The sequence below is a fragment of the Ovis aries genome, chromosome 18 (genome assembly GCF_016772045.2).
Source record: "Ovis aries strain OAR_USU_Benz2616 breed Rambouillet chromosome 18, ARS-UI_Ramb_v3.0, whole genome shotgun sequence".
NCBI classification, from domain to species: domain Eukaryota; kingdom Metazoa; phylum Chordata; class Mammalia; order Artiodactyla; family Bovidae; genus Ovis; species Ovis aries.
The window spans coordinates 49,333,517-49,355,016 of NC_056071.1; the positions used below are offsets into that span (position 1 = coordinate 49,333,517).

The 21,500-nt window shown below is 37.9% G+C and overlaps 1 protein-coding gene and 1 non-coding gene across 6 annotated transcripts in view; both read left to right on the top strand.

Moving 5' to 3' along the window:
- The window catches only part of LRFN5 (leucine rich repeat and fibronectin type III domain containing 5), a 313,214-nt gene that overhangs the window by 269,361 nt on the left and 22,353 nt on the right, over positions 1–21,500 (top strand). The gene's annotated exons all lie outside the window — the stretch shown is intronic.
- Positions 15,831–15,971, top strand: LOC114109260 (U4 spliceosomal RNA). The gene has a single exon (XR_003585937.1). It is a non-coding gene; the product is annotated as a U4 spliceosomal RNA (small nuclear RNA).

The following is a 21,500-nucleotide window of genomic DNA, read 5'->3' on the forward strand; positions in this document are numbered from 1 at the left end:
TAATACACAGAGTGTAGTATGTATATGTGTTTTTTAAACGAAATGTTTATTAGAGCAACTAGTGAATCATTTTTTCAACTATTTTATATTCATGTTGGTTATTTTTACTTTCTCTGTTAATTTTTTTGTATACAAGATAATGTATTACATTATATCTGATGATTATTGCTTTATTTATATTGCTTCCTTCCTTTTGACACTGCATTATTAATAAATCATACAGTTTTATAATTTGTGCATCATCCTGATGAAGTTTATCCTTTTTCTCTAGGTCTCTAGCAACATGCATAAGACACTTGGTTCATGTAATAACATGATCTAATATTATTTATCTATTAATAATATGTTAACATGACATAAATAAACAATAATAAGATTGAAGTTATATTCTAGATTCATTAATTGGGATTGTTCATAGATATATTGAGACAACTAGGATAGTTTTCTGTGTTAGCGTTCTCTGAGATTAAGAAAAAAATTACACAGTTTTTGGTGATTGACAGTAATATGATACCCATTCAAAAAAAATAAGCTACAGTCACAGTTTATCACTTAAATGTAACCTTTTAATTATTTGATAATTTTAAATTATGAAATATTCTCCATTAGGGAAATTTTGTTTCATGCAGATCTTTCTATGTAATTTATAATGTGTGTGTATGGTATGTGTGTGTATGTGTACACTCAGTCACCCAGTTGTGTCCAACTCTTTGGGACCCTATGGACTGTAGCCCACCAAGCTCCTCTGTTCATGGAATTTTAAGGCTAATGTCATGATAGAAATAGCAAGAAAATGTAAAACGTTCCCCCGTTTTCTTATATAATGACAGGAAACCTTGGATGGGGTTAACAGGGTGGGTTTAAGGAAAGAGGCAGCCAAACAATAATAATAGTCACCATGGGAGTTTGATAAACTTGCTTATGCAATTTATATGTATCTTCTGAAAATTCTCGGGCTAAGATGAAAATCTTTCCCACCAGAGAGCCAAGAGCAGAGCATTACCATAACCTTCAATTGGTCCTTAGCCATATTGTCCCTGAACCTGCAGAAGATGACGATCTCTTTCATAGGTATTATCTTTCTGGTCTGCTGGAGCATAAGAAAGCCTATTAATGCAGTCTTCCCAGGACTCTTCCCAGAAATCAAAAGGAAAAATGGAAAATGAATCCACTTCCTTACACTGTACACAAAAATCAATTCATGAACCTAAATGTAAGACCTAAAACCATCAAACTTATAGAATGAAAACATAGAATTCCATCTAAATGACGTTCCATTAGGATGGTATTTGAAATTGTAGCTATACGTTTCAGTAGTGCTGTGACTGGATCATTTACCTAAAATATTGTCTGTTTTACAGTAATTATGTTAATATCTACATCATAGCAGCATTATGAATGCCATTTGGTGTACTGCACCTGAACAAAGCTGTGTGTATGTGCAGAGTAGAAACAATGTTTAATTTCAGATAATCTGACCTAAAGAAACTTAGATTTATATTTTATATAAATCAAAATCTCCATATTTGGACCTATTCACATCTTAATTTTTACTTTTTTCCACTTCTTTCTCCAGAGTATCAACTAAGTTTTTTATCAGGGTAAGGGGTCAAATCTTTAATCCTAATATTAAGCCACACTGGCATCAGTGTTTACTATCTACATCATCCCAGATTATTCTCAAGTAACAACAAACCTGATATTCGCGTCTATTAGATGTTTTATCCTTTTCTGTTTCTGCCATTTTGTTTGATGACAAATTGAATGAAGTCTGTAATATAGACCCTTTATATAATGTGTTACCTCTCACCTTCTCTCCCCAAAGTGAGTGAAGTCGCTCAGTCGTGTCCAACTCTTTGCGACCTCCTGGACTGTAGCCCACCAGGCTCCTCCATCCATGGGATTCTCCAGGCAAGAATACTGGAGTGGGTTGCCATTTCCTTCTCCAGGGGATCCTCCCAATCCAGGGATCGAACCCAGGTCTCCCGCATTGCAGGCAGACACTTTAAACTCTGAGCCAACAGGGAAGCCCCTTCTCTCCCCAGCTTCCCCCCTTTTTTTCTCCATCTACCCCTTCTCCCACAGGCTTCTTGGAAGTGCTCTCTTATGGTACTCATGTATTACTTGATGTCTTCTTTGTCTCTGATATATAACCTTTTTGTACCTCTCATGCCATAATTGCTAAGGGAACATTTATGGGAGCAACGTCTTCCAAAGATCTAGACAGAAAGCGTAGGACAGCTCTCCTTAACTTGTGAAAACTAGAAGTGTTTTTGCTACAGTTTTCTCTTTATATTCACCTTGGAGGTGCTGCTCCTATGTACACATTTGTCTCTGTACTCTTTCTATAAGTCAGAATATTTTCATCACCCTCCAGTATGACAAAGGAAAGAAAGAAGGAAAGCAAAAAATAAAAAAACAACAGCAACAACAACAACAAACTAGTGACATGGTGAATGAAAAATTTTTTAAGACATAGACCTTTTAAAACTCACAAGGTGAACTCTTACATCCATACATGAGTACTGGAAAAACCATAGCTTTGACTAGATGGACCTTTGTTGGCAAAGTGATATCTCTTCTTTTTAAAATGCTGTCTAGGTTAGTCATAGCTTTTCTTCCAAGGAGCAAGCATCTTTAATTTCATGGCTGCAGTCACCATCTGCAGTGATTTTGGATCCCCCCAAAATAGTCTCACGCTGTTTTCATTTTTTCCCCATCTATTTTCCACGAAATGATGCGGCCGGATGCCATGTTCTTAGTTTTCTGAAAGTTGAGTTTTAAGGCAATATTTTCACTTTCCTCTTTCACTTTCATCAAGAGGCTTTTTAGTTCTTCTTCACTTTCTGCCATAAGGGTGGTATCATCTGCATATCTGAGGTTATTGATATTTCTCCCGGCAATCTTTATTCCAGCTTGTTCTTCATCAAGCCCAGCATTTCTCATGATGTGCTTTGCATATAAGTTAATTAAGTAGTATGACAGTATACAGCCTTGATGTACTCCTTTCCCTATTTGGAACCAGTCTGTTGTTCCATGTTAAAAATCATTGCAGATGGTGACTGCCACCATGAAATTAAAAGACCCTTGATCCTTGGAAGAAAAGCTATGACCAACCTAGAAAGCAAAAAAGCAGAGACATTACTTTGCCAACAAAGTTCCGGTCCAGCCAAAGTTATGGCTTTTCCAGTAGTCATGTATGAATGTGAGAGTTGGACTATAAAGAAAACTGAGCACCAAAGAATTGATGCTTTTGTACTTGGTGTTGGAAAAGACTCTTGAGAGTCCCTTGGACAGCAAGGAGATTCAACCAGTTTACCCTAAAGGAAATCTGTCCTGAATATTCATTGGAAGGACTGATGCTGAAGCTGAAATTCCAATACTTTGGCCACCTGATGTGAAGAACTGACTCAATGGAAAAGACCCTGGTGATGGGAAAGATTGAAGGTGAGAGAAGGGGACAACAGAGGATGAGATGGTTGGATGGCATCACTGATCCAATGGACATAAGTTTGAGTAAGATCCAGAAGCTGGTAATGGACAGTGAAGCCTGGGGTGCTGCTATCCATGGGACTGCAAAATGTCGGATGTGAACTGTGCAACTGAACTGAACTGATCTGGAGGTGAAAATTAACTTTTCCTTATTTCTCTTTACATTTTCTTTATGTTCTGTCTACCCCGGAAATAGTAGGTGACAAAGTTCTAAATAAGGGGCCGAGGAAAGGAATGGGCAATGGAACGTATAAAGGGATTAACATGTTGCAGGACAAAAACCAATGTTCATTGGCTAGTACTTTAAAGTATGGCGCTTCCTCAAGCTTAGCTTAATTCTTGGCATAAAGAAAGCAATCAGCAAATGGTAGCCAGAGCAATAATTGTTCTAATTATAGTAGTGAATATAGTGGTAGTAGTCATTCAGTTACATAAGTAAACCTGAATCAGCTTTTAGACATTCTGGCTTGTTCCTGGTTTCTCCAAAGGGCATGTAAACTAGGTTCCTGGTCTATAGGTGCTCACCATCTGGGAAAGTATGGCATGAATGGAGTGCGCCTTGCTAGAATGTTTCTTTGGGGCACGTCTTCCACTCTTCCTGGGCCATTCCTTTCGCCAGGTGGTACCTACTTGGCTAAAAAAGAAAATGTACTTAAATAAAGACTTACTAATCACAGGATGCTTTGGCTACTTTTTAATATTTAAGCATTTTTAAATATTTTTGGTGGAATAGATTATACTGAAAAGTGCATAAACATCCATGTGCAGTACAATGAGTCATTGTAAGATGAATACACATTTGGTCTGTTCCTCTGTCAGTCTGCTTCTATCTTTAGACCATATTCATTCTATCTCCTCACAAATAGACATAATCCAGAGTTTATTTTCCTGTTATCTTTAACTGTCTACTATGAAGGTGTTTCATGACTGTATTACATTCAAACATGAAGTATTTTGTAATTCCCTTGAACTCTCGATTATAGGGTTACATTTATGTTTTGCATGCCTAGTTTTTAAGGCTTCTAAGACTCTAATCGTGTCTGAACAATATTTGGGCTTTGGTTTTCTCAGCTATAAATTAGTGTTCCTTAAAAACTGACAAAAATGATGGATAGGCACACTATTACATATTGGTATCTAGCTCCATTTTCAAAACCCTAGAGGGAATAGTAGACAGTAGATTCATCTCATTTAAAAAATACTCATGTCAAAATCTTCCACAGGTGACACATGAAAAATAATCATGAATCAAATTAATCACTACGTAGGAAAATAATAAAACAAAAGTGGAAAAATGCTCCCTAATGTAGACAATAGTGTGCTGTAAAGAAATTTAAAATAATGCATTTCCATTGTCTGCAAACCATAACTTTCAGAGATTGCATACTCGAAGATTTAAATACATTTCACTATCTAGCTTAGATTTAAACAGCATAAATCCCTTCAAAAATAGAATATCCAATTAAAACTCATTATCTCCTATCATATCCCAACAATTTTTCTTTCCTCTGTCCTATATTTTAATTAATGCCACCCTACTAGGGTTTACATCTGGTAGACAGAGTGCCTGAAGAGCTATGGATGGAGGTTTGTAACACTGTATAGGAGGCAGTGATCAAAACCATCCCAGAGAAAAAGAAGTGCTTGTCTGAAGAGGCTTTACAGATAGCTGAGGAAAGAAGAAAAGCAGTAAAGGACAGAAACGGTAAGGACCTAACAAAAGCAGAAGCAATTAAGAAGATATGGCAAGAATAAACAGAAGAGCTATACAATGGTCTTGGTGATGTGGATAGCCACGATAGTGGGTCACTCACCTAGAACTGGACATCTTGGAGTGTGAAGTCAAGTGGGACTTAGGAAACATTACTATGATCAAAGCTAGTGGAGGTGACTAAATTCCAGCTGAGATATTTAAAATACTAAAAGAAGATGCTGTTAAAGTGTTGCATTCAAAATGTCAGCAAATTCAGAAGATTCAACAATGGCCACAGGTCTTGAAAATGTCAGTTTTCATTCCAGTCCCAAAGAAGGGCAAAGGCAAAGAATGTTCAAACTACCATACAATTGTGCTCATTGCACATGCTATGCTCAAAATCCTTCAGGGTTGGCTTCAGCAGTAGATGAACTGAGAACTTGCAGATATACAAGCTGGATTTCCAAGAGGCAGAGGAACCAGAGGTCAAATTGCCAACATTCACTGGATCATGGAGAAGTCAAGGGAGTTTCCGAAAAACATCTACTTCGCCTTTGATTACACTAAAGCCTTTGACTGTATGGATCACAACAAACTGTAGAAATTCTTTAAAGAGGTGGGAATACCAGATCAGCTTACCTGTCTCCTGAGAAACCTGATGCAGGTCAAGAAGCAGCAGTGAGAACAGATAATGGAACAACTGTCTGGCTCAAAATTGGGAAAGGAGTCTGACAAGGCTGTTCATCATCACCTTGCTTATTTAAATTCTATGCAGAGTACATCATGTGAAATGCTGGGCTGGATGAATCACAAGTCGGAATCAAGATTGCCAGGAGAAATGTCAAGAACCTCACATATGCAGATTATAACACTCTAATGGCAGAAAGTGAAGAGGAACTAAAGAACCTCTTGATGAGGGTGAAAGAGGAGAGTGAAAAAGCTAGCTTGAAGCTCAACATCAAAAAAACTAAGATCATGGCATCCAGTCCCATCACTCAATGGCAAATAGATTGAAAAAGTGGAAACAGTGACAGATTTTATTTTCTTTGGCTTCAGAATCACTGTGAATGGTGATTGCAGCCATGAAATTAAAAGACACTTGCACTTTGGAGGGAAAGCTATGACAAACCTAGAAATTATATTAAAAACAGAGACATCACTTTGCTGATGAAGGTCCATACAGTCAAAACTCTGGTTTTTCCTGTAGTCATGTATGAATGTGAGAGTTGGACCATAAAGAAGTCTGAGGATGGAAAAATTAATACTTTCAAATTGTGTCGTGCTGGAGAAGACTCTTGAAAGTCTCTTGGACTGCAAGGAGATCAAACTAGTCAGTCCTAAAGGAAATCAACTCTGAATATTCATTGGAAGGACTGATGCTGAAGCTGAAGCTCTGATATTTTGGTCACCAGATGGGATGAGCTGATTCATTGGAGAAGGAAAAAAAACCCTAATGCTGGGAATGATTGAGAGCAGGACCAAAAGGGATTGACAGATGATGAGATGGTTGAATGACATCACCCACTCAATGGACATGAATTGGGGCAAACTCTGGAAGATAGTGAAGGACAGGGAAGTCTGGCATGCTGAAGTCCATAGGGTCTCAAAGAATCAGACAGGACTTTGACTGAACAAAAATAAAATCCACTGTTACCCAAGCCTAGATTGGAAAAGTAAGACTGTAGTAGCACTTACTACAAACATTTAGTCAATGAGCAAAACAAATCTATTTTACATTACATTCTCATAAACAGAGCATATTTGTAGTTGAACCAATACCTAACTTTTATAACATTTTTCTGGGTTAGCTTGAAATAATAAACTTTCATAATCAAGCAATGCGTCGGGGATGAAATGAACAGTGTTTACCCTAGGATATATGGTAGATGTGTGCTAAATGTGTTTATTCACTTTGATCATCATAAAATATTGTTTTGAGCAATTCTGTGAGGTTTGTGATAGCCCAGAGCAATACTTGTCAAAAATCTCTCAGTTAATGGACAATCTTTATAATTATATGACTCATTGCTAACAAATTTGAATTAGTATTAAAAGAATCCAAGTTAGTTTTAACTTTTTATTTTACAGAAAATATGTGCTTACTGCATGTAATATCTTCAAAATATTTGAAATATATATATATATATAGAGAGAGAGAGAGAGAGAGACTTGAATGCATATTTCTTTCTAGTCATTTTTAGAATATTTATATCCGGTGCCTTAACATTTTTAAAATCATACTGAACCAGTTGTGATTCATTTAGCTGTGAGTGCTATGCTGTGCTTAGTTGCTCAGTCGTGTGTGACTCTCTGTGGTCCAATGGACTGTAGCTCACCAGACTCCTCTGTCTATGGGGATTCTCCAGACAAGAATACTGGAGTGGGTTGCCATGCCCTCCTTCAGGGGGTCTTCCTGACTCAGGAATTGAACCCAGGTCTCCTGCATTGCAGGTGGATTCTTTACGAACTGAGCAACCAGAGAATCCCAAGAATACTAGAGTGGGTAGCCTACCCCTTCTCCAGGGGAACTTCCGAACCCAGGAATAGAACCTGGGTCTCCTGCATTGCAGGCAGATTTGTTACCAGCCTAGCTACCAGGGAGAGACTTTCCAAAACAGTAGTTTAAACTTTCTAGAAGGTAACCCAGAGCTGGTAGAGCAGTGTCGTGATAATCAGGAAGACCTCCTCCATCATCCTAACTGATGACACCCGTCTTCAGTGTCACCTTTGTGTCTAAATTGGCTGCTAGAGTTCCTGGGATCATGTTCCAATTACAGTTCAGAAGAAGGCAGATAGACCAAAAGGACAAGTAACAATTCATCTCATTTCAGTCGCTTCCCTTTAAGGTGCCTTCTCTGAAGTTCTTGTCAACGTTTTCACTTTATTTTCTTGTCAACATATTCACTTATACCTCATGTGAAAGAGGTGACTCACTTTATATTTTTCTGCAACAGAAGCTAGAAAATAAACTGTTCATTCTAGGAAGCAATATACCAGGGGAAATTGGGACTCTGTTACTAAAGAAGGAGAGAAGATATTGAAAGGAAACCAGTGCTTTACACACACACACACACACACACACACACACACACACGCACACTCATATACACATACAGATACTCATGTAGATGTAGGCTTGGAGATATATATATCTCCAATATAAGTATAAATTTATATTTATAAAATTATAAAATTAAATTTATATAATTATAAAAATATATAAATATTTATATAATATATAAATTTACATATCTCCAATATAAAATTGCATATTCTGTTTTTTCACCAAGCACACATCTGTCTAAATTCTACTTCACTGTGATTCTTAAACAGATATTTAATGTTTTGATTAAAAAGTAACTGAACCAATGTATAATATTATAATTTGCCATAAACTTGTTAATAATGTTAGTCGCTCAATCATGTCTGACTCTTTGTGGCCCCGTGGAGTATAGACCACTGAGCTCCTCTGTCCATGGAATTCTCCAGGCAAAAATCCTGGAGTAGGTAGCCATTCCCTTCTCCAGAGGATATTCCCAATCCAGGTATCAAACCTAGGTCTCCCCCATTGCGGCCAGATTCTTTACCATCTGAGCCAAATAGCCTATTCAGTATTACTGTTGTTGTTATCACTCGGTATGCTACTGCCGTGATGACTGATGCTGAGGCGTCCACTCATGGAGCAGCTCTCATAAGCCAGTTGTTTTGTTAAATAGATGTATATGCGAGGTGAATAAATTTGGTTCAAGCTCTTTTCTTCAGGCACAGGTTATCACAGGCTAGCACAGGTAAAACAAGCTCTAAACCCGGGAACATTTGCAAATCATGAAAACTTTATGTAGGGTTTTTTTTGGGGGGAGTACAAGAGGAGATTGCATAGCCCATATAAAATAAAAACATCCTCTACTGCTTACTGAGTTTCCCTCACAACTCAAGGCTGCTGAACTAATCAGTTATCTCCCTTGTCAAAAGCCTGTCAATACTGGACTTTTTCTTATTCCTCTATTCTATACTTTATCTATTTCTCCAACCTCCAGGATCTTTTTCATTTTAGGTGGCATAAAATTCTAAATGTATACTACCTCTGGCAATGTGTGAGAATATTTCTTCATTGTATTCTCACCAGCGTAGATATTATCATTTTAAAAACCATAATTGTTTTACAAAACAGCATTGTAATTCATATTTTAATTACTAAAACTTTGAAAACTTTCTCAGACACTTGCCAAATAGCTGGGTTTCCAAATCATTCTTTCACTCAGTATTTACTGAGTGTCTTTTTGGTTCCAACCCTTCCTCTAGATGCTGAGGATACAATGGTGAATGAAAGAGAAAAATCTCTGCACTTGTGAAACTTGCATTTTATTTGCTGAGTCAGAAAACAGACAAAGATAAGCAAAATGTATGAACAGTGAGATGATGGTGATTGTTATGGAGGAAAATAAAGTAATGGGTTGAAGAGTGAGGACTTCTAATTTAAGTAGGGTGGGCCCACTTTGAAGGTGACATTTTAGTAAAAGCTGGAAGGAATTGATGATTGAATGAAAGTACACATACTCTTAACGAGAGATGGGGAGATCCAGAAAAAAGGAGGAAGTGCAAAGAGTTGAGGAATAGTTTGCCCAGTATGGAGAAGGAAATGGCAACCCACTCCAGTATTCTTGCCTGGAGAATTCCATAGACACAGGAGCCTGGCTGCAGTCCATGGGGTTGCAAAGAGTCGCACACAACTGAGCTACTGACACTTTCGCCCAGTATGTTTGAGAAACAGTGAATCTGTTTGGCCAATCTGACAAGAGTGAAGTGAACCAAGGCCAGAGAATTTCCGAAATCTGAGACGTAGTGGTAACCAGACCACGTAGGAATTGGCGGCCAGTGTAAGAACCTGAGCATTTTCTCCAAGTGAGATGGGAAGCAAGTAGAAAGTTTTTGATCTGCTTTTTTTAAGATCATTCTGACTGCTTTGTAGAAAATAGAGTGGAGGAGGACAGTGGCCAAAGCAGGTCAACTAGTTAGAAGATGACTGTTATATTCCAGGTGAAAGATGAGGAAATGTCATAGAGGCAGGTATGATATGATCCCATCATGTGTATATTTTCACTGTACAGTCTGTAGGATTAATGAACCGGATTTAGTATGTAACAGAAAGAGAGGTAATGAATAATCCCAACGTTTGGGTCTAGGCTTTGAAAAGAAACCAATCGACCTATAATTAGAGAGAAGTACTACAGTATAAGGAAAGCAGATTTGAGAGAAAAAATTAGGAGCTCAGTTGTAGACATGTTAATTTTGAGGTTTTTTTAGAGATCAAAGTAGAGTGGATATGTTGAATGTTCAATACCGAAAGAGAGCAGGAGTTGGTCCAGGCTCCTGCGAATTATCTGTTTGTATCCTTTACTCAGTTATTTCTTATATTTACATTTTTATATATCTGGACGTGGACTTTTTATGTAGTATTCTTATGTCACTGTTAAAAATATGCATTGTGTTGAGTTTGAGATGATCATTGTGTTGTAAAGGGCCAAACAATGTTAATACTAAAAAAAGGAACATCTGAAAAGAGTGAGTGAAGGGAGATGAATTGGGAGATTGGGATTGACATATATACGCTACTATATATAAAACGGGCAAGTAATGAGAACCTACTGTATAGTCCAGGGAACTGTACTCGTTGTTCTGTAGTAACCTAAATGGGAAGGAAATTCCAAAAGGAAGGTATATATGTATACATGTGGTTGATTCACTTTGCTTTATAGCAGAAACTAACACAGCAGTGTAAAGCAACTCTACTCAAATAAAAGTAAGTAAATAAAAAGACTGCGAATGGTGGGTGTCTTTAAGTGAGATGGAGGAGAGAGAGGTAAGTGGGAGGGAGGGAGGAATAGGGAAGAGGAAAGAGAATATGAGCGAGAGAGCAAGAAGGAGAGAGAGAGAGAGAGAAAGCATAATGATTTTGGTGATATAAAAGCTTCCATATGGTGTCAATTTGTCAAAATATTTCTGTAGGAGTACTGCCGGAACTTTCCACAGGCACACATATTTAGTATATAAACCCTCAGTAAAGTCACTACTTCCTCTGTGTGTGTGTATGCCTTTCTTTCCTATTCCATTTTTTTCAGCTTCTGAACTGAATTTCCCATTGGTGAAAACTTGGCTGCATGCATGCCCACAATAATATCAAGATGAAGTCTAAACCATATTTTTTTTCCTGAAGAATTATCCAGATTTCTAGAGGCCTGAATTATGTCGACCAGCATGTCTGTGCTGATCCTTCTGTCTGCATTGCTACACTACTGTGCCTCTTTAATTGCTATGGCAACAGCACAACAGCACCAGCATAACCACAGAGACCAGATACACAAAATATTTAACACCTTCGGGAAACTGGAACATAATGGATAGCATGACATCTCAAAGGCTCAGAGAGTCACCTTTCAGAATTCCAAAGAAAAATGGATAAAGCGCTAAATCATTTACTAGATTTAAAACACTGATGAATGGCATTCGAATTTGTATTGTAACCCTCATGATGTTCTTTCAAGTTGCCTTAAAAACAAGGTGCGTCCTGAGAGAGGAGCTGCCCTGTTCTTGGAAATTGGAAGAAAGCTGGGGTCGTCTCTGACTCTGCAATGACAGGAGAGTTGATTTCATTGCATTTCACATCTGTGATAATGGTCCACGCCCTAGACCTTTCTCTCCTATGTCCATTGAAAACTCATTACCTGCAGTGAGATGCAATAGAAAGAAACTGGCATATTAAATCTGATTGCAGTCTTCAATGACTAATATTTTCAGACTTTCAATGAGACTCAGTTTTCTCATCATTCAGTGCCAAGTCTGATGAGGAACATGTTTATCCTGATGTTTTCCACAGAGCATTGATACAGGGGGAGCACACTTCTTCAGATACAAGTTGATGGGGAGCAACAGTGTGATACCCCAGCTAACAAGATGCTCTTTATCTGAGAGCGTTCTCATTTGAAAGCCCCATGCCTTTCACCATCTTACATAACCTCTCCCTCTCTTTTGTTTTACACGACAAATTTTTATTTTGTCAAACATCCCTTGTTGTTTGGCTATTCCTCGTTATTTTTTAAAAGAATTTTTAAACTGAATCATGGTTGATGTACAGTATTATGTAAGTTACAGGTGTCCAACATAGTGATGCACAATTTTGTAGGTTATATTCCATTTATAGTTACTACAAAAGACTGTCTATACGCTCTGTGCTGTATAATGCATGCTTGTGGCTTATTTATTTTACACACAATAGTCTGTAATCCCTTAGCCCTTAATCTCTTAATCCCTTAGCCCTCTATTGCCCTTTGCTTCTCTCTCCCCACTGGTAACCACTAGCATGTACTCTATATCTGTAAGTCTGCTTCTTTATTGTTACTTTCACTGGTTCGTTTTATTTTTAGATTCCACACTTAAGTGATACCATGCAGTATTTGTCGTTCTCTGACATCTTTTCCTAGAAATATGACTTTATTTGTAGATAAGTATGGCTTAAGGGGATGTGTGAGGATGCCAGAGGGGAAGGGTGGACTGTAATGTCTGGCTTTTTAAATAACTTTTTACTTCATTTTGAAGTATAGCCGATTAACAATGTCTTGATAGTTTCAGGTGCACAGCAGTGCGACTCAGCTATAGATATACATGTGCCCATTCTCCACCAAACGCCCCTCTCATCCAGACTGCCGCATAAGCTGGATCATCTGACTTACTGCACTTAGCGCAATACCCTCCAGGTCCATCTATGTTGTTGCAAATTATAAAAATTCCTTCTGTTTTATGTCTGAGTAGTATTTGTGTGTGTGTGTGTGTGTGTGTGTGTGTGTGTGTGTGTGTGTGTCGGTGTTTGTGTAGGCAAATATACCACATCTTCTTTATCTGCTCTTCTGTTGATGGACACTTAGTTTACTTCTATATCTCGCTAATTGTAAATGCTGCGGTGAACATTGAGGTGAATGTATCTTCTCTACTTAATGTTTTCCTAATTAAACTTAAAAGTTTTTGCACAGCAAAGGAAACTATCAACAAAACACAAAGACAGCCTACAAAGTGAGAGAAAATAACTTGCAAATAATATGACTGATAACATTTTAGTACCCCCAATACATAAACATCTCATAGAAATCAACATCAAAAAACAAATAACCCAGTTGAAAGTGGTAGAAAAGCTAAATAGACATTTCCAAAGAGATGTCCAACAGGCATGTGAAAATATACTCAACATCATTAATTATCAGAAAAATGCAAATCAGAGCAATAATGAGATAACGCCGCACACTAGTCAGTATGACTATCACCAAAAAGAACACAAATAACAAAAATTGGTGAGGATGTGGATAAAAGAGAACCCTCGTACACTGTTAGTGGGGATGTAAATTGGTGCAACCACTGTGAGAAATAGCATAGAGACTCTCAAAAAAAAAATAGAGAGCTACCATCTGAACCAGAAATTCCACTCCTGGGTATATATTCCTTATTTCATTGCCCCTTTAAAATCCATGACTTGGGGCACTCACCATTCACACACATAGTAGGTTATCAAATTATTCTGTGAGACAAATAACCATCTACCCCCTCAGATTAATTATACCTACACCTGTCCCATAGCAGCACTACTATCCTCATTAGTGCAAGTTTTCAGTGTAAATTATTTTGCATTTTTATACACACATTCCCCCTTCCCCTTCCCAAATAGTTTTCAGTTACACGTAAACCTCTATAAGGAGTGCTTACAATCAGTTCATTTTAAGAAACCACTTATCATCTGTGCCAGCTGGCCCAAATCTAAACTGCTATTGTTCTAGCACTTTTGGAAGCCTTCACAATCTCTTAGCACTGGCCTGTTCTAGGCTACTGTCTCTCACCAGGCTTGTCTGCAAGAGAGAATGCATTCTCCTTCAGAGTTACCAGTTGTACTGACTTTCAGGATGCATGGACAGTCAGTGACATTACAGAGTCTCTGCAGGCAAACTCCTAAGTGGGCAAGTCAAGGGACAACTCAACCCAACCCACCTCACTGGGAGAATACTGAGACCTCTTTATACACAGAAGTCACTCTCCTTTCTGAGACAGAATTTATATTCTGTAAAGAATCTATGTATTTAAGCATTTGGGTAACTTCAGTTATATCTTGACACACCAAAGAAAAATGGACGACTGGTTAAACGTGTCATCTGGGTTGTCATCCAGTATGCTCTTAAGTCTCCACCATAGTCATCTGGCAGCACCATAGTAATCTGTCAGATGCATCTTGATTAAGAAGAGAGACCAGGAAAAAATGTGTAAGTCACTTGATGAACTTAGGGAATCAATGTTGAAATCAATCTCTTTATATCCAAATGCTGCATAATCAGGAAAACAATAAAAGTAATATATAAATATATAACCTCATCTTATCCTAGAAACAGTATGGGTTTTGGAAGTAAATATGTCTCCATCTTAAAGCTACCTTTTTGTTTACTTTCTGTAAGAAATCTTTCTCCTTCTGTAAGAATCTCAAGAAATATCTTGAGGAGATTACTTAAATTTCTTAAATTTGATTTCATCGTATAAAACGGGAAGAAAGATAGTACTTTAATGGAGTTGTGCAAGGATTAAATGAGATTTTGTACAAGTACATTGCATAGCAAGTATATTTTAGCTTTCTAATATAAGCTAACAAAGCTAATATTAAAAACATTTCATAAGAGAAATAAAACATTATCTGTGTAGCATTCACCTTAATTTTTAAAAGCAGAGAAGTGATGAAATATTTGCACATCTACTAATTAGATAAAGCATGGCAAATATTCCACTTAGTACTGTGGTGTTGGAGAAGACTCTTGAGAGTCCCTTGGACTACAAGGAGATCCAAGCAGTCCATTCTGAAGGAGATCAACCCTGGGATTTCTTTGGAAGGAATGATGCTAAAGCTGAAATTCCAGTACTTTGGCCACCTCATGAGAAGGGTTGACTCATTGCAAAAGACTCTGATGCTGGGAGGGATTGAGGGCAGGAGGAGAAGGGGACGACCGAGGATGAGATGGCTGGATGGCATCACGGACTCGATGGATGTGAGTCTGAGTGGACTCCGGGAGATTGTGATGAACAGGGAGGCCTGGCGTGCTGCGATTCATGGGGTCGCAAAGAGTCAGACACGACTGAGCAACTGAACTGAACTGACTGAAACCAGCTTAATTATCACTTAGCATCTCAATCTTGTTTCCTCATCTGTAAATAAAAGACCATTACTTCCTTAATGTTATCTGTGCCCTATCAATGGTATCTATTTTTTTAAAATTTAGTTTGCCTAAGTAACTGTCTCTTGTTCTTGAGTGTAAATAATATGTGTTTATATACATATATGCCATGTTGAGTTAAAAATGCATACATGTATGCATGTACATGTTGAGAAGAAAAACTACAAAATGCTGTATTAAATGACAGACCCTTTAGAATTGTGTAAATGTAAATATCAAAATGTATGATGAGTTACAATTTTTCACTATGCCTTGTATTATACTAATTGTGAATGTGTTTGTCTAATCAGATCCCAGCCTTCTAAGCTTGATAGATTCTAGCAAAACACCTTGTACACGGTGCAGAAGCTAAATAAGTCCTGCTGAAATTAATTTTAAAAAATAAATGAATGAGCTTTGTGCAGTGGCAGTATCATAGCCAATGTTGTTTATCCGAGGCATGATTATTACTAATTGAAAACTTTTCCCAATACCCCGCCATGACAACTTGAAATATAGTTGGCATTGGCAATTTTTGATAGTCTCCATAGAGACTGAATTTAAAAAAAAAAATGAATGAATGGATGTATGAGTGAATCTTCAAAATTTATTATGTTCAACGTGCTTAGGAATTTTACTAGCCACTATTATAATCAAAGATCAAAGGATAATTGTTCTAGGCTATATACGTCTTATTTTGAGGCCTGAATTTAACAGGTTCAATTGCAATATCCTGAGTACATGTTTTATTATAAACGTTATCATTGGTACTCCTTTTATTAATAGAATAAAAACTAGGGTGAAACCTAAACTACTTGAAACAACTATCAAATTCATTATCTAAACTGAATTGTGAAATATCCTTTGCCATAAAGTAACCATTCTGACCCATCCTGAGACAACTCATCAGTGTCAGCAGGCATCAGCACCTGTTCCCAGGCATTGACCTGAGCAAAGGAGCACTAATTAAATTGGTAGAGCTCTACTGAATGATAGCAAGGCAACTCCTGAGGAGCTGGAGAGCTTTCCTTTAACTCAACATGTAAATTGGTGCCATATTGGTTTCTGCAGAGAATAGATTATATTCTCAGTTGGTTGTAAGATCTAAATTCTCTTTTATATCCTGTTCTAGTTGCCAAATAAATACGGATTCTCTTGAGCATATGTTATGTAATAGCCATGGGCTGGAAGAAGGGTGCAGTACTGGAAAATGATTTTCCAGTTTGTGGGTGATAGACACACGTCTTTGTAAATGTGTCACTTTTGTGTCCAGAGGCACTAGCTTCAAAGAACATAATATGCTGCTGCTACCGCCAAGTCACTTCAGTCGTGTCCGACTCTGTGTGACCCCATAAGATGGCAGCCCACCAGGCTCCCCCGTCCCTGGGATTCTCCAGGCAAGAACACTGGAGTGGGTTGCCATTTCCTTCTCCAATGCATGAAAGTGAAAAGAGAAAGTGAAGTCACTCAGTCGTGTCCGACTCTAGCGACCCCGTGGACTGCAGCCTATCAGGCTCCTTTGTCCATGGGATTTTCCAGGCAAGATTACTGGAGTGGGGTGCCATTGCCTTCTCCAGAACATATAATATAGAGACATGTAAATGTTATCTAAAGAGCTATATTGTATGACTATTTACTGAGTTATAGCTCTACTCAAATAATATTATTAAAGGGATATTATTAATAATAATAAATATTATTAAAGGGATCTTTGTTGGTTTCATTTAACTATTTAGATAAGGCAACAAATTGTTTTAGACATTCCACTTAACTGTATAAGAATGAGGAACATGTCTATACTCTGTATCTTGTAATAACCTGTAATGGAAGATAATCTAAAAAAAGAAGTAGTATATGTAAACAAAAAGAATGAGGATACTGTATTTAATGGCCTTTATAAATGTTTAAGTTATGAAAACAAAACATAGCAACTACTCTGCTCTTCTAGGCACATTTATTTCTTCAAGTGCTAATATATTAATCTAAAAATATGCCAAGGATTAGTTTTTGAACTTGTTGTTGTTCAGTCGTTCAGTCATGTCCAACTCTTTACAACCCCATGGACTGCAGCCTGTCAGGCTTCGCTGTTCTTCACCATCTCCCAGAGCTTGCTCAAACTCATGTGCATTGAGTCAGTGCTGCCATCCAGCTATCTCATCCTCTGTCGTCCCCTTCTCCTCCTGCCTTCAGTCTTTTTCAGCATCACAGTCTCTTCCAGTGAGTCAGCTGTTGCATCAGGTAGCCATAGTATTGGGACTTCAGCTTCAGTCCTTCCAGTGAATATTCAGTGTTGATTTCCTGTATCAACTGGTTTGATCTCCTTGCAGTCCAAGGGACTCTTCAAGGGTCTACTCCAACAGCATTAATTCTTCAGTGCTCAGCAGGCTTTATGGTCCAAACCTCACCTCCATACATGACTACTGGAAAAACCATAGCTTTGACTAGATGGATCTTTGTCGGCAAAGTAATGTCTCTGCTTTTTAATATGCTGTCTAGGTTTGTCATGGATTTTCTTCCAAGAAGCAAGCATCCTTTAATTTGAATTTGTAGGAAGTGAAAGCTTTGTTTCTTTATATGATCCCTATCTCCTATCTTTTTATAAAGTTTGAAAATTTCACCCTGTCCTAAGATACATGGAAAAGCTAATTGATCACAATTCATGTTTCTGTCATTACTTACAGGTCTCACTTCAACAAAAAAATAAACATAGAATTAAGAAAGTGGTGCACATTTTATTCTAAACATATTGTTACTTTGCTAATCATTGTATCAGCAGTGAGATGATAGTATATGAGGCAGTAAATATGTTGCCTGATGAAGAAAATCAGATTGTGAAATAAGGTGCACAATTTTAGTTGAAATATAATCACATCTTTGAAGATATATGACAGACCTAAGGAAATATGTATTTCTAAAATACGACTAAATTTTGATTAACTACCAATGATTTGTCATTTTATAAATTATTCTTCCTTTAAACCAATGTTTGGAAACATAATAGAAAACCCATATTTCCTCTTTTAGGCTTAACCAACTGTGGTGAGGAAAACTTGACATAAATAAAATGCACCCATTTTAAATGTATAGCCAATGAATTCTTATGAATGTCACAAATAAGATATAGAATATTTCCATGACCCCTGCCCTCAATTTTCTTGTACTCTTTCCCAGTCAATCTACTGTCCTCCAACTAGACAACCACAATCAATAGAATTGATTTCTATTACTATATATTAGTTTTGCCTGTTCTAAATGCGCATATACAGTTGACCCTTGAACAACAAGGGTTTGAACCATATGGGTTCACTTATATTCATTCACAAGTACTTGAGGCTAGGACTTCAAAATATTTTTAAAATGAGATATAATTGTCATATACCACTGTGTAAGTTTAAGGTATAAAATGTGTTGACTTGATACATTTATATACAACAATCTGATGGCCAATGTAGTGTTAGCTCACACCCCTATCATGCGTGTGCTTCTCACTTCTTTTTTTCAGTGGGAATAATTAAGTTCTAGTCTCTTAGTGACTTTATTGTTTATAATACAGTGTGGTTGTCTGCAATCACCATATTGTGCATTAGATATTTAGGAATTATTTATCTACTAGCTGCAGGTCTATACCCCTTTAACAACATCTCCCCAGTTCCTCCACACCTCGGCCCCTGGTAACCAGCATTTTGCCCTCTGTCTTTATGAGACAATTTCCCTTGGTAGATTGTATTTTCAGATAAGGAAAATATTGAGGAAGAATTAGGGAAGGAAAGGAAGATTGAAACGAATCCTCCAGGTGACAAAGACTTTCAGGTCTGGAATGATTAATAAGAAACCGAAGAACAGAAACTAAAAATCACTCTGGTTTTAGCTCTAAAAACCGAGAGAGAAAGAGAGAGAGAGAGGAGAAAGGAGAGAAAAAGGAACGAAGGAGAAAGGAAAGATCAATCCCTCTCCTCCCATACAGATATTTCTGACAGGCTTGAAGAACAGCTCACTTACAGCCCAAAGCAGAGAAGTCTAGGGGTGAGATTAAAGATCAAGGAGATCTCCTTAGTCACCGAAAAAGCCGGAAGCAGCCATAAAGCAGGATGAGCTCTCCAAAAATTTGGAAATCAGAAAGCTCAACTGTGCAAAAGAGGCAGGTCTCTAAAACCATGCTAGTGCTAAGATTCATGTCTTGCTGCTACTGCTGCTAAATCACTTCAGTCGTGTCCGACTCTGTGCGACCCCATAGACAGCAGCCCACCAGGCTCTGCCATCCCTGGGATTCTCCAGGCAAGAACACTGGAGTGGGTTGCCATTTCCTTCTCCATTTGTTGGTCTGCATGGTGGTTACTTGGAAGTTTCTTTGCTAAAGTGGACATATACTTTAGGTACTTTTCTAAATACACCAAATAATGAGGAAGAAAAGCTAAGAATATTGCCCAATGTGGTGGCTTTTAGAATAGGAAATCCCCACCCATGCTCTCAAAACATTAGAAGCTGGCAGTAACACAGTAACAAACTGCAGGCTGAGCTAAATTGCAGAGCATATGACACAGTAGTATAAAACTCCTAAAGATAACATGAGAGGAAACCTAGATGACCTTGTATATGGTGATGCTTTTTCAAATATAAGGTATTTGCAAAAGACAAATCTGTTAAGGACTGTTATCAAAAATGTACAAAGAAACTCTTAAAGCTCAATAATAAAAAATGATTAAAAACAGGCCAGACTTTAAGAGATACCTCATCAAAGAAAAGATATCAACTCAGTTCAGTCGGTCAGTCGTGTCTCTTTGCGGCCCCTTGGACTGCAGCACTCCAGAGCTCCCTGTCCGTCACCAGTTCCTGGAGTTTACCCAAACTCATGTCCATTGAGTCGGTGATGTCCTCCAACCATCTGATACTTTGTTGTGCCCTTCTCCTCCTGCCTTCAATCTTTCCCAAAATCAGGGTCTTTTCAAGTGAGTCAGTTCTTCGCATAAGGTGGCCAAAGTTTGGAGTTTCAGCTTCAACATCAGTCCTTCCAATGAACACCCAGGACTGATCTCCTTTAGGATGGACTGGTTGGATCTCCTTACAGTCCAAGGGACTCTCAAGAGTTCTCCAACACCACAGTTCAAAAGCATCAATTCTTTGGCACTCAGTTTTCTTTGTAGTCCAACTCTCACATCCATACATGACCACAGGAAAAACCATAGCCTTAACTAGTCAGACCATTGTTGGCAAAGTAATATCTCTGCTTTTTAATATGCTGTCTAGGTTGCTCATAACTTTTCTTCTAAGGAGTAAGCCTCTTTTAATTTCAAAGTGGCAGTCACCATCTGCAGTGACTTTGGAGCCCTGCCAAAAACATAAAGCATGGCACTGTTTCCACATCTATTTGCCATGAAGTGATGGGACCAGATGCAATGATCATAGTTTTCTGAATGTTGACCTTTAAGTCAACTTTTTGACTCTCCTCTTTCACTTTCATCAAGAGGCTCTTTAGTTCTTCTTCACTTTCTGCCATAAGGATGGTGTCATCTGCATATCTGAGGTTATTGATATTTCTCCCGGCAATCTTGATTCCAGCTTGTGCTTCATCCAGCCCAGCATTTCTCAGGATGTATTCTGCATATAAGTTAAATAAGCAGGGTGACAATATACAACCTTGACGTACTCCTTTTCCTATTTGAAACCAGTCTGTTGTTCCATGTCCAGTTTTGACTGGTGCTTCCTGACCTGCATACAGGTTTCTCAGGAGGCAGGTCAGATGGTCTGGTATTCCCATCTCTTTCAGAATTTTCCAGTTTATTGTGACCCACACAGTCAAAGGATTTGGCATTGTCAATAAAGCTGAAATAGATGTTTTTCTGGAACTCTATTGTTTTCTTGATGATCCAGTGGATGTTGGCAATTTGATCTCTGGTTCCTCTGCCTTTTCTAAAACCAGCTTGAACATCAGGAAGTTCATGGTTCGCATATTGCTGAAGCCTGACTTGGAGAATTTTGAGCATTACTTTACTAGCGTGTGAGATGAGTACAGTTGTGCAGGAGTTTGAGCATTCTTTGGCATTGCCTTTCTTTGGGATTGGAAAGAAAATTAATCTTTTCCAGTC